General features: G+C 36.2%; 1 protein-coding gene and 1 pseudogene across 4 annotated transcripts in view; both read left to right on the top strand.

Annotated features, from left to right (window-relative positions):
• The window catches only part of AMN1 (antagonist of mitotic exit network 1 homolog), a 64,412-nt gene that overhangs the window by 1,245 nt on the left and 50,510 nt on the right, over nucleotides 1–12,657 (top strand). The gene's annotated exons all lie outside the window — the stretch shown is intronic.
• Nucleotides 11,419–11,874, top strand: LOC114885309 (annotated as a pseudogene). Its single transcript, XR_003791070.1, has one exon. The product of XR_003791070.1 is annotated as a 40S ribosomal protein S15a pseudogene (transcript).

Raw genomic sequence — 12,657 nt, 5'->3', positions numbered from 1 at the left:
CGACTTTTGGTCTTTCTCTCGACAAGCTGAGAGTGTGAACCAATATGGTGTTACTCCCACTACCCCTTAGATGTAGTCCTTGGCATGGATGGTCATGTGGTTGCTGTTACCGGCAGTTATATAGTCACCCTGAATACGGTCAGTGGGATCATTGAGTTCTTCCAGTTGTCTAATCCTGATGGATAACATTTGATGTGTGAGTAGTCGCTGAAAGACATTTAAACTCTTGAGAGGATACAAGGCACTAGGGAGGTTAATATAATGACTATGAGGGGAATAGTAGTCAAGGATTGAAAGATTCTCCAGAGCAGAGAGTCCCAGGAGCCATGATTTAACCAACTAAATAATCAAGGGAAGAAGCGTTGCCTATTTGATTAAAGACTGGCATCTGATCTTTAAGATCTTTTTGATATATTAACATAGAAACAACATTTTTGTTTACCAGTTACAGTACATGCACTTCTGTCTTGGGTGGTTAGGGTGTCTAAGGCTATGCAGTTGTCTAAAATAACTCTGGCTAAAGAATTTACAAATTCTTGCTGTAACTGTAGAGATTTTGCAGAGGATAAGGTCTCTCCCAATGAAGTTTAAGTGCAGTCTTTTGTTGGTGTCTTTTCCAATAAACTGAATCTCTGGGTTCTAATATATGGGGCACATTGTCTTCTTTGGAAGCAGATCACAGAAAGCTTTATGGACCTGTGGAAATAAGCCTTTCAATATTGCATTAGTGCCTTATAGTACTGAACTATGTCATGATTACTTAGAATGGGATAAACATGAGGATGTCCTATTTTAGGAGGCGGTGCTATAGGTAAGCTTCCATCTAAGTAGGCTTCTATATGGTGTGAGCAATCAAGTATTCAATAAGAAGCATTTCTATGGAAACAAAAAAAGGCAAAGATTAAAGATTAGTTGGAACAAATTATAAATGTAGTTGTTGAGTCTAGAGAGCAGCCCGTCGAGAAAATTTTTGGAATTGAGCTCGGATTTTTAGATGAAGGTGGAATGAAGGTGGCAGTTTCCAACTGATAGATTTTCCTGGTTTGCAGTTTGAATGTCTTTGATGATGTCATCAGGTGTTCTGCTGAGCTCTGAGTGGCCTGCATAGAAGTAGGTATGAAGGTTGTCTTGTCTATACATGATCTGTTGTGACTTCTCTGAAGTCTGTATCAAGACTGATAGTTTTAGCTTGTAGGGTTTGAGGAAAAGGACAGTTTTAGTTTTTATTTCAAGTCAGAAGGGTAGGAGAAAATTGAAAATATTAGTTTGGAGAGTCATAGCCAGATACTGGAGAAAACTAGAAGAGTTCAGGACCCAGTCCAGTTTACAGTTAGATACAAAACCTCAAAGACAATAAACAGGACTCGAATTTGATTATGAATATGCCAAAGTTTTCTGTTTAAACATAATTTTTCTCTCTGTAGTCACCTCATTTTTACCAAAGATAATCATAAATAATTTGTTTGTAAAATAAGTCTAGTCTTTTTAAACTTGGCTTGTTATTTACATAAGTGCAGCAAGAACAGTGATTTTATGCACATTCTCAAATACTATACTCCAGTCAAAGCTTTGGTAATATCCAAGGGGCTTTATTGGCTCCATAAAGTCAACTTTAGATCCTTAAAACTGTCTTAATAAGTAAACTCAGGTTAGATCTTTAAAAGCCTCTTTATACTAAGAAGGCAAGCCAAGGACTTGTCCAGTTGTGTCCTGTTACAAAGAGAACAGATTCTTATTGAATTTATGCAAACATCTATATTGCCATGAAAATAAGAATACTTAGTAAAGGTTGTTTTTTTTTTTAAATTTGTTTGTTTTAATTCTGAAGGGATCAGGTAAGGAGAAAAAGTAAATGTTTCATTTTTGCTTTTAAAAGTATACTTTACCAAATTGTTTTAAGTTTAGATAGCTTAGAAGGAGAGGAAAAAAAGGGTTCTTTAAATCTGGAAAACAAGCATTGAAGAACTGACAGTGTTTCAAACAAAGTCATAAAAGTTATAATTATTTTCATCAGTTCATTTGGTCCCATGTAATTAATCATTTTGCTTGATCTTGGGTTAGCAGTTTTATGAATTAAGCAGTTTCTCCATTAGAGTTCTAGAAATTCTTACTCAGTTTAGTGGTATGAGCTTAAAGTTATCAGAAACCTGTATTCCAGAGTACTTGTCAGGGTCCTTTCCATGAATCTCCATAAAGACAAAGCATTTTGGCCTGTAGTTGATTGTAAATGCTTTACTGTGAAGCAAAACTTAGTTACCTATTCAGCCAAAGTGACAACTAAAAGATTTCAAAAGCAAATACGGAAAGTTACATAGTTGTAAAAGACAAAACAAAACCAAAAAAAACCTTACCTCTTGTAATGTTGTAAAGATTCAGTTTTCCTAAGTAGTTAGGTAACATGAAGCACAGGAAATTATTTTGCTAAGACACAGAATCTTTAGTTCCTAGACAGTTTACACAAAAGGTAAAGAAAAACCTTTTATAATACAGTAAGTCTCCTACATACAAACAAGTTCTGTTCCGAGAACGCGTTTGTAAGTCCAATTTGTTCATAAGTCCAACAAAGTTAGCCTAGGTACCCAACTAACACAATCGGCTGTATCCTGCTGCTTTTACGCTTACTTCTGGACATCCTGGGCTTGAAATAAAGATACTGTACTACTGTACTCTATACAGTACTGTACAGTGAAGTACGCAAAAACACAACCCTTGTAGAGGATGCACACATGTGACTATGTATGCCAGACACGTGAACTAACTTACGTGATTGGACATGCGAATGCACGTTCGCATCTTTGAAAGTTCGCAACTTGAGGGTTCATATGTAGGGGACTTACTCTGTCTTATTAAGAGCAGACCAATAATTTAAACTTTGTGCTTTTAACACAGAGGGTAAAAACGTTCTAGTTTGTTTCAGTTTATTATTGAGCTCATTTTTTAAAACCCTTATAAATAATTTTAGCTAACTTTGACCTTCCAACATAAAATTTCTAAACAAGCACTTTCTATATCCATTTAGAGTTTGTGTTATTCCTTTTCTCTTTCTCATTCTGGAATGAACAGTAATTTTACTTTACAAAATTACTGTACAAAATTACTTTCTTTTTTCCATAACAAAAATACAACCTATATTCTTTGCATGCTCTTCTTCTAAAAATACATCCCATTTTCCTCTCATACTTTGTATACAAAGTTGTTTTCTTTCTTTCTTGTTTCTAGTATTTTTTTATATATTGATTATAAATTTTAACCTTTATTAACATTTATTTTCCAGTGAAAACTAGGAAGCATGCAGTTGAGAACTGTCATAATAGCAGCATCCTATAGTAGATTAGCAAATTCATGAATACATAATTACAAAAAATTATATTTTTTAGAGATGTTTTCTCACAGTACAATTTTTTCTTACAGTTTTGTGGAGCTATAATTGACATACAGCACTGTGTAAGTCTGAAATATACAGCATAATGACTTACATACACAATAAGTTTAGTGAACATCTATTGTTTTATACAGATACAAAATTAAAGAAATAGAAAAAAGGGTTTTTTTCTTATGATAACTCTTAGAAATTATTCTCATAACAGCTTTCATAGGTAACATACAGCAGGGTTAATTATATTTATCATGTTGTGCTTTATATCCCTAGTACTTATTTATCTTATAACTGGAAGTTTGTAGCTTTTGACTGCCTTCATGCAATTCCCCCTGCCTCTGGTAACCACAAATCTGATCTCTTTTTCTATGAATTTGTTTGCTGTTTGTTTTTGAAGTATAATTAATCTACAACACTATGTTAGTTACTGTTACACAACATAGTGATTCAGTATTTCTATACATTTCAAAATGATAACCATGATAAATCTAGTTACAGTGTCACCATACAAAGATATTATATAGTTGTTGACTATATTCGCTGCACTGTACATTTCATACCCATGACTCATTTATTTTGCTGCTGGAAGTTTTGTACCTCTTAATCTTCCTCACCTATTTTTTTTCTGCCCCCCATCCCCTCCCCTCTGGCAACCGGCTCTTTGTTCTCTGTATCTATAACTATTTCTGTTTTGTTTGTTCAGTTTTGTTTTTTAGATTCCATATATAAGTGAAATCATACAGTATTTGTCTTTCTCTGTCTGACTTACTTCACTTAGGATAATGCCCTGTAGGTCCATCCATATTGTTGCAAATGGCTAGATTTCATTCTTTTTAATGGCTGAGTAATATTCCATTTTAAAATATATATCACATCTTCTTTATCCATTCATCTGTTGATGGGTGCTTAGGTCGCGTCCATGTCTTGGCTATTGTAAGTAATGCTGCAGTAAACATAGGGGTGCATATATCTTTTTGAATTAGTGCTTTTGTTTTCTGTGGATAATTACCGAGCAGTGGAATTGCTGGATCATATGGTAGTTCTATTTTTAATTTCTTAAGGAATCTCCATACTGTTTTGCATAGTGGCTGCACCAATTTACATTCTCACCAACAGTGCACAAGGGTTCCCTTTTCTCCACGTCCTTGCCTACACTTGTTATTTGTTGTTTTTTGATAATAGCCTTTCTGACAGGTGTGAAGTGATATCTCTGTGGTTTTGATTTGCATTTCCCTGATGATTAGTGATATTGAACATCTTTTCATGTACCTGTTGGCTGTCTGTGTGTCTTCTTTGGAAAAGTATCTATTCAGTTCCACTGCTCATTTTTTAATCGAGTTGTTTGTTTTTTTTAATGTTGAATTGTATGAGTTCTTTGTATATTTTGGATACCCCATATCAGATATACTGTTTGCAAATATCTTTATATTCAGTAGATGGCCTTTTTGTTTTGTTGATTGTTTCCTTTGCTGTGCAAAAGCTTTTTAGTTTGATTTATATAGTCCCACTTGTTTATTTTTGCTTTTGTTTTCCTTGCCTGAGGAGACGTACCCTAAAATATTGCTAAGACCAATGTCAGAGAGCATACTGCCTATGTTTTCTTCCAGGAATTTTATGGTTTCAGGTCTTACGTTCAAGTCGCTAATCCATTTTTTGTTGTTGCGTTGGGTCTTCGTTGCTGGGCGCGGGCTTTCTCTAATTGCGGTGAGTGGGGGCTACTCTTCATTGTGGCGCCACGAGCTTCTCATTGCGGTGGCTTCTCTTGTTGCAGAGCACAGGCTCTAGGCGGACAGGCTTCAGTAGTTGTGGCTCGTGGGCTCTAGAGCACAGGCTCAGTAGTTGTGGTGCACAGGCTTAGTTGCTTCACAGCATGTGGGATCTTCCTGGGCCAAGGCTCGAACCTGTGTCCCCTGCATTGGCAGGCAGATTCTTAACCACCGTGCTACCAGGGAAGCCCCTCTAATCCATTTTGAGTTGATTTTTATATATGGTGAGAGGAAATGTTCTAATTTCATTCCTTTACATGTAGCTTCCAGTTTTCCCAGGAACGCTTACTGGAGAGACTGTCTTTTCCCCATTGTATATTCTTGCCTCCTTTGTCATAGATTAATTGACCAGAAATGTATATTTCTGGGCTCTCTATTCTGTTACATTAATCTGTGCTTCTGTTTCTGTGCCAGTATCATACTCTTCTGATTTCTGTAGCTTTGTAGTATAGTTTGAAATCAGGAAGCATGATACCTCCATCTGTGACTTTCTTACTCAAGATTATTTTGGATATTGGAGGGTCTTTTGTGTTTCCATACAAAATTTAAGATTATTTTTTCTAGTTCTGTGAAGAATGCCATTGGTATTTTGGTAGGGATTGCACTGAATCTGTAGATTGCCTTGAGTAGTATGGTCATTTTAACATTTTTAATTCTTTCAATTCATGAACACAGTGTATCTTTCCATCTATTTGTGTCGTCTCCAATTTCTTTCATCAGTGCCTTATAGTTTTCTGAGTACAGATCTTGTACCCTCTTAGTTATATTTATTCCTAGGTATTTTATTCTTTTTGATGCAGTTGTAAATGGGATTGTTTTCTTAATTTCTCTGTCTGATAGTTCATTGTTAGTATACAGAAATGCAACAGATTTCTGTATATTTATTTGTATCTTGCAACCTTACTGAATTCATTGATGAATTATGGTAGGATTTTGGACAATGTCTTTTGGATTTTCTATGTGTAGTATCATGTCATCTACAAACAGTGATGGTTTTACTTCTTCCTTTCTGATTTGGATTCCTTTTATTTCTTTTTCTTGTCTGATTGCTGTGGCTAGGACTTCCAATACTATGTTGAATAGAAGTGGTAAGAGTGAGCATCCTTGTCTTGTTTCTTATCTTAGAGGAGATGTCTTCAGCTTTTCACTGTTGAGTATGATGTTAGATGTGGGCTTGTCATATATGGCCTTTATTATGTTGAGGTATATTTCCTCTGTACCCACTTTGTTGAGAGTTTTTTATCATAAATCGTTGTTGGATTTTGTCAAAAGCTTTTTCTGCATCTATTGAGATGATATGATTTTCTTCTTCAATTTGTTAATGTGACGTATCACATTAATTGCTTTGTGGATATTGAAACATTCAAGGATGAGATTGGTTCAATCCCATCCCTGGGTTAAATCTGCATTGATCATAGTGTATGACCCTTTTCATGTATTGCTGAATTCAGTTTGCTAATTTTTTTTTTTTTTTTTTGTGGTACGCAGGCCTCTCACTGTTGTGGCCTCTCCCATTGTGGAGCACAGGCTCCGGACACGCAGGCTCAGCGGCCATGGCTCACGGGCCCAGCTGCTCCGCGGCATGTGGGATCCTCCTGGACCGGGGCACGAACCCGTGTCCCCTGCATTGGCAGGCGGACTCTCAACCACTGCGCCACCAGGGAAGCCCAGCTTGCTAATATTTTGTTGAGGATTTTTGTGTTTATGTTCATCAGTGATATTGGCCTGTAATTTTCTTTTTTTGTGATATCTTTGTCTGGTTTGAGTATCAGAGTGATGCTGGCCTCACAGAATGAGCTTGGAAGCATTCCTCATTCTGCAATTTTTTGGGATAATTTGAGAAGGACAGGTGCTAACTTTTTTCTAAATGTTTGGTAGAATTCACCTGTAAAGCCATCTGGTCCTGAACTTTTGGGAGGTTTTTAAGTTACTGATTCAACTTCATTCACATTCATAATTGACCTGTTCATATTTTCGATAGTACAGTTTTTTAATCTGGGAAAAGACATGTTTATTATAACCCCAAGTAGCTTCTATCTGTAAAAATTAAGAAGCCAAAAACTTATGATAAATTTATGTTTAGCAATTAATGTTTCAGTATATTATCTTATTTGGAAATGATCTAGATAGGATATAATAGATAATGAATATCCATCATTTAAGTTAACTTAGTATAAACTTTTATCTTACATCTATTTAATTTACTTGTTTTTAGTAAATATGCTTGGATTAAACAGCTAATCATCATCTTATATTGTTTTTCTTGCTGCCAAATTTTATAATATAAAGATAGCATGAGCTTATTTTACTAGTAAACCTGGGTAGAAATGTTTGTATATTTGCATTATATTTAATGTTGACAACCCTATTTTATTAAACCAACACATTTAAAGTAGCTTTTATTTACCAAATATCATTCCAGATCACACCAACTTGAAAAGCATTTGGATTAGTTTCTATATTTCTGAGAATTTTAAGAGCGCTTAATTTATATACGTGCTTATTTTCCTTTAAGCAGATTAAATAGAGCTCTTTAAAAAATATCACAGACCATACATGAACTTGTATATACATAAATATATAGACAGACACAAACAGAGATTGTATAACTTTCATTTTTAAATTTTAACCATGTGTCAGGTACAGTAATATAAAACTCAAAAGAATAGCTGGATCCAAATTATTTCTGGCAGATGTAATAAATTAAGGTTACCTGCTGATGGCTAGAGCTTTTTACCAAAATTTTTTTGGTAATTTTTTTTCTGTGTGCTGTAAGGATTCTCTTAGAGAAGCTGTTTTTGGAGTCATTTTGTCTTTTAGAAGCTTTTGCCTACCATCGTCTCTGAGAAATTTGGAATATTCTCTTTTTAAGGGTGTCCCTAAGGTGGACTATCTTATCTAAATTAAAGGTTCCCCAAAGTGGCCACTGCAATTCCAGTCATCCTTCATAAAGTTCACCCATTTTTCCAAAAGGCACAAGATCCTGGTCTGTGATTTGGACCAGGTGGAACCCATCTTCACCTTAGATTCTCCAGGACATCTTAACTCTGAGGGGTCCTGTTTTTGAACAGCTGTTCTGAAACACAGGGAATTACACTCCCGCCCCTTTTTGAACAGAATAGGGTGACTTATGAAAAAGTTTCGACAATAGTTGCTCAGTAAAATTGGAGAGCTCAACACGAAAGGGAGTGAAGCTTGGATTCAAGAGAGGTGTACTGTGAAACTTCTTGGTCAGTGAGAAAACAGTGAGCATAATGGGCTCCATGAGTACTGGCACTTGTTTACTCACCAGCCTCTTGACTAATCAGGGATCTTCTGTAGGTCCCACTTCTGACACCAAAAACTGTCAAAAGAAAATTCAGAGAGTTTTTTTGATATGAATATTTTATTGAGTGAGAAATAAGCTATTTGTGAACAGAGAGACTTCAAACTGAAAGTGGTTAGAAGCTCAGAGGCATGTAGTTACAGGATGGTTTTTAAAGTGAGAATGAGGAAGTTGTTTAACATTTACGATGATTGGTTGTTACAGTGGGAGTTTACAGATGACAGGAGACTGGTTAAAAGTGTTTATCTTATACTATTTCAGAAGATGATTTAAGTTCTGCTTATTGTTATCAGAGGCATATACAAGAAATAATGTTACCTTTTGCTTAAGTTCATGAAATAAGCTATCAATAGATTAAGTTTAACTTATGCAGCCTAACTGGTTTTGTTTGCTTGGAGGATTTTCAAGCTTGGTCTCCATTTTATTTTACTTTAACACTAGCAAATAATAAACACTACTAAATGTTAGTTATTGTTATTATTAGTTATTTCACACCAGAAATTGTGCTGAAAATTGCAGTTATAATGGCAATTGCTTCTCTCCAGGAGCTTTCAGTCCATTATTATTCCCATGTAAAAAAGTTAAGGCTAAGGAGAACAATCACTATAATCTACTGAATGCCTTCTAAAACAGTAGGATTTGACATTTGCGTTATATCTCATAAACTTCTGGCCCTCGGTCCACAGTCAATTTTCATAAAAGGGAAATCTGTTGATTCTCCTTTGTTGATTCTCAGACTTGTGTAGAGTCCTGAGAAAAGTATCTTTACTTTAGTTCTTGGCGAAACTTTTACACCTCATCCAAACAGAATATCCTTTCTGTTAGTAAAGACAGAGTAAGTTAAGGGTGCAAGTTAGGAAAACAGACTACATGGGTTCTGTACATACACCTAACATTTACTAGTTATACAATCTTGAGCAAATGTTTCAACTTATCTGGGATTCAGTTTTCTCCTCTGTAAATGGAAGATGATGATATTATTACCTACCTTACTGAACTGCTGTGAAGATTAAAAGCCAGTACATGTAAATTCCATAAAACAGTGCTTGGCACATAGTAAGTATTCATTTACGTTAGTTATTAATGTTATATCATTCCTACCATGGAAAGCACTGTAACAAGGAATATGTTACCTAAGACCTGACCTTTTTTCCTAAGGCCTAGCTTAATTCCTACTCTTAGTTCCAATCTCTATTCTAAGGCTCCGTGAGGGTTCCATGCAAATGATCCTATGAACTCCTGGGGCCAGAATCAAGTCTTTTGTCTCTTTGTACCCACAGTTCCTTATTTTTAGGAGTTACTATTCAGTTAAGCATGTATATAAAGAGGACATGTGGCATATGAAGCACTATGCTGATGATTGTTGGAAATAACTAGCATAAAAGAGGTATAGTCTTATGGGACTAGCACAAGACAAGTATATGAATAAATATAATCTAGGTATAATAATACCACAAAAGCTGGATTTACAAATGGGAGGAAATGCGTTCAAGAGGGAGTACAGGAATTTCCCTGGTGGCACAGTGGTTGAGAATCCGCCTGCCAATGCAGGGGACACGAGTTCGATCCCTGGTCCAGGAAGATCTCATATGCTGTGGAGCAACTAAGCCTCTGCGCCACAACTACTGAGCCTGTGCTCTAGAGCCCACAAGCCACAACTACTGAGCCTGCATGCCACGACTACTGAAGCCTATGCACCTAGAGCCCGTGCTCTGCAACAAGAGAAGCCACCGCAATGAGAAGCCCGCGCACCGCAACGAAGAGTAGCCCCTGCTCGCCACAACTAGAGAAAGCCCACGTGCAGCAACGAAGACCCAATGCAGCCAAAAATAAATAAATAAATAAATAAATAAAAAAGAGGAGTATAATAATAAGAGCAAAGGCTTGATGAACAGGAAAGTTAGAAATATATGAGAAGACCAGAAAATAGTATTTCTATTTGGCTGGAGAATACAATATGGATAGTGTAATAGTAAGACATAAAGCCAGATAATTAGGATCAGAACCTTGGCCACCAAAATGAAATAAGAGTGTTTAATTCTGTAACATGGGAAGCTATCAAAGGTTTTGGAACTGCTGGGAGCAGAGGGAGAGTTGAATTAGGGGGCAGTTAAGAATAAGAAGACAGGAAACTGTTTTAAAATTTTGGAAAAGAGTAAGGAGAGCCCAAACTAGGAGACATATGTGAAGATGTTCTTGCAGAATTCATTCTGGTAAAAGAGAATTGGAATGTCCATCACTGGGAGAGGTGCCATGGAATGTTATGCAGCTATTAGAAAAGTAAAGAGTAAATGTGTATATATTCACATGGATGGAACTTGAAAACATAGTGCTTAGTGAAAAAAGAGGAAACAAGAATATATTAAGAAAAATTATCCAAAAATTGGAATTAAAGCAAAAAGATGACCATATGACCTTCATTGTCATACGAAAGTGTTGTCTCCCATGTAAAGGTCCACATTTAGGATAATATTTTCTAACCTTTTTTGGGATGAGATATGGTCAGGCTGGCAGTTGTTCAGCAAGCTGTTTCCGGGTTACCTTGGGTTTCTGTTACTTTGGTAACAAGCTTGGTTCAGAATAGCAGTCAACTGTTTTACTAAGTGCACTGTTAAGTCCACAGGAATGGGACTTCTCCGTGACTGAAAACTGCTTGGTTTACATCCTTGCGTAAGTTCTTAACCTCTTCACTGGACCAGCACTTTGAGTAGCACTGCCTTGGAGAATCCTTTGGATCTGTGATATGGTGAACAATTTTGAATAAGGGGAGCAAGGAAAGGCAAAAATCAAAAATTACTGTAAAGTTTTTAGCTTCATTGGCCAGGAGGATGGTGATATCGTTAGATAATTGTGGAGGAGTAAGTATCTTTTCAGGAAAATTAATCAGAACATCCAGTTGAAATAGGCAGTTAGGAATATAATTTAAAACATTTTTAATTCAGCTTTTCTTTCCGCCATCTTTCCATGCCACCATAATGGTGCACATGAATGCCCTGGCTGATGCTCTCAAGAGTATCAACAATGCCGAAAAGAGAGGCAAACGCCAGGTGCTTATTAGGCCATGCTCCAAAGTCATCGTCAGGTTTCTCACTGTGATGATGAAGCATGGTTACGTTGGCGAATTTGAAATCATCGATGATCACAGGGCTGGGAAGATTGTTGTGAACCTCACAGGCAGGATGAATAAGTGTGGAGTGATCAGCCCCAGGTTTGATGTGCAACTCAAAGATCTAGAAAAATGGCAGAATAACCTGCTCCCGTCCCGTCAGTTTGGTTTCATTGTACTGACAACCTCAGCTGGCATCATGGACCATGAAGAAGCAAGAAGAAAACACACAGGAGGGAAAATCCTTGGATTCTTTTTCTAGGGATGTAATACATACGTGCAAATAAAATGCCTCAGAGGACAAAAACAAACAAACAAAACATTTTTAATTCAATTTATTTAAACTAAAAAAACCCGAACAATTAACCCATTTCTCCCACCTCCCACCTCCGAGAACCACCAATCTGTTTTCTGTAGCTATGAACTTTTGTTTGGGGTTTTTTCGTTTTTGTTCTTAGACTTCACATATAAGAGAAGTCATATGGTATCTCTCTTTCTCTGTCTGACTTATTTCACTTAGCATAATGCTCTCTAGGTCCATCCATGTTGTTGCAAATGGCAAGATTTCATTCTTTTTTATGGCTGAATAATATTCCACAGTATATATACCACATCTTCTTTATACATTCATCCATTGATGGACACTTAGGTTATTTCCATATTTTGGCTACTGTAAATAACGTTGCAGTGAACATGGGAGTGCAGATACCTTTCCAAATTAGTGTTTTCATATTCTTTGGATAAATACCCAAAAGTGGAATTGCTGGATCATATGGTAGTTCTATTTTTAATTTTCTGAGGAACCTTTATACTGTTTTCCATAGCACCTACACCTATTTACATTCCCACCAACAATGCACAAGGATTCCCATTTCTCCACATCCTTGCCAACACTTGTTATTTGTTTCTTTTTGATAATAGCCATTCTGACAGGTGTGAGGTGACATCTCATTGTGATTTTGATTTGCATTTTTCTGATGATTAGTGATATTGAGCATCTTTTCATGTATTGGTCATCTGTGTGTCTTCCTTGGAAAAATATAATTTTTAATTTGAAAGAGATATCAAGGAGTAAGTCTAAGAT

The sequence above is a fragment of the Monodon monoceros genome, unplaced genomic scaffold (genome assembly GCF_005190385.1).
Source record: "Monodon monoceros isolate NGI ecotype Baffin Bay Population unplaced genomic scaffold, NGI_Narwhal_1 Super_Scaffold_6, whole genome shotgun sequence".
NCBI lineage: Eukaryota > Metazoa > Chordata > Mammalia > Artiodactyla > Monodontidae > Monodon > Monodon monoceros.
The sequence above is the reverse complement of the archived record's forward strand: the minus strand, read 5'-3'. Positions and strand labels throughout refer to the sequence as shown.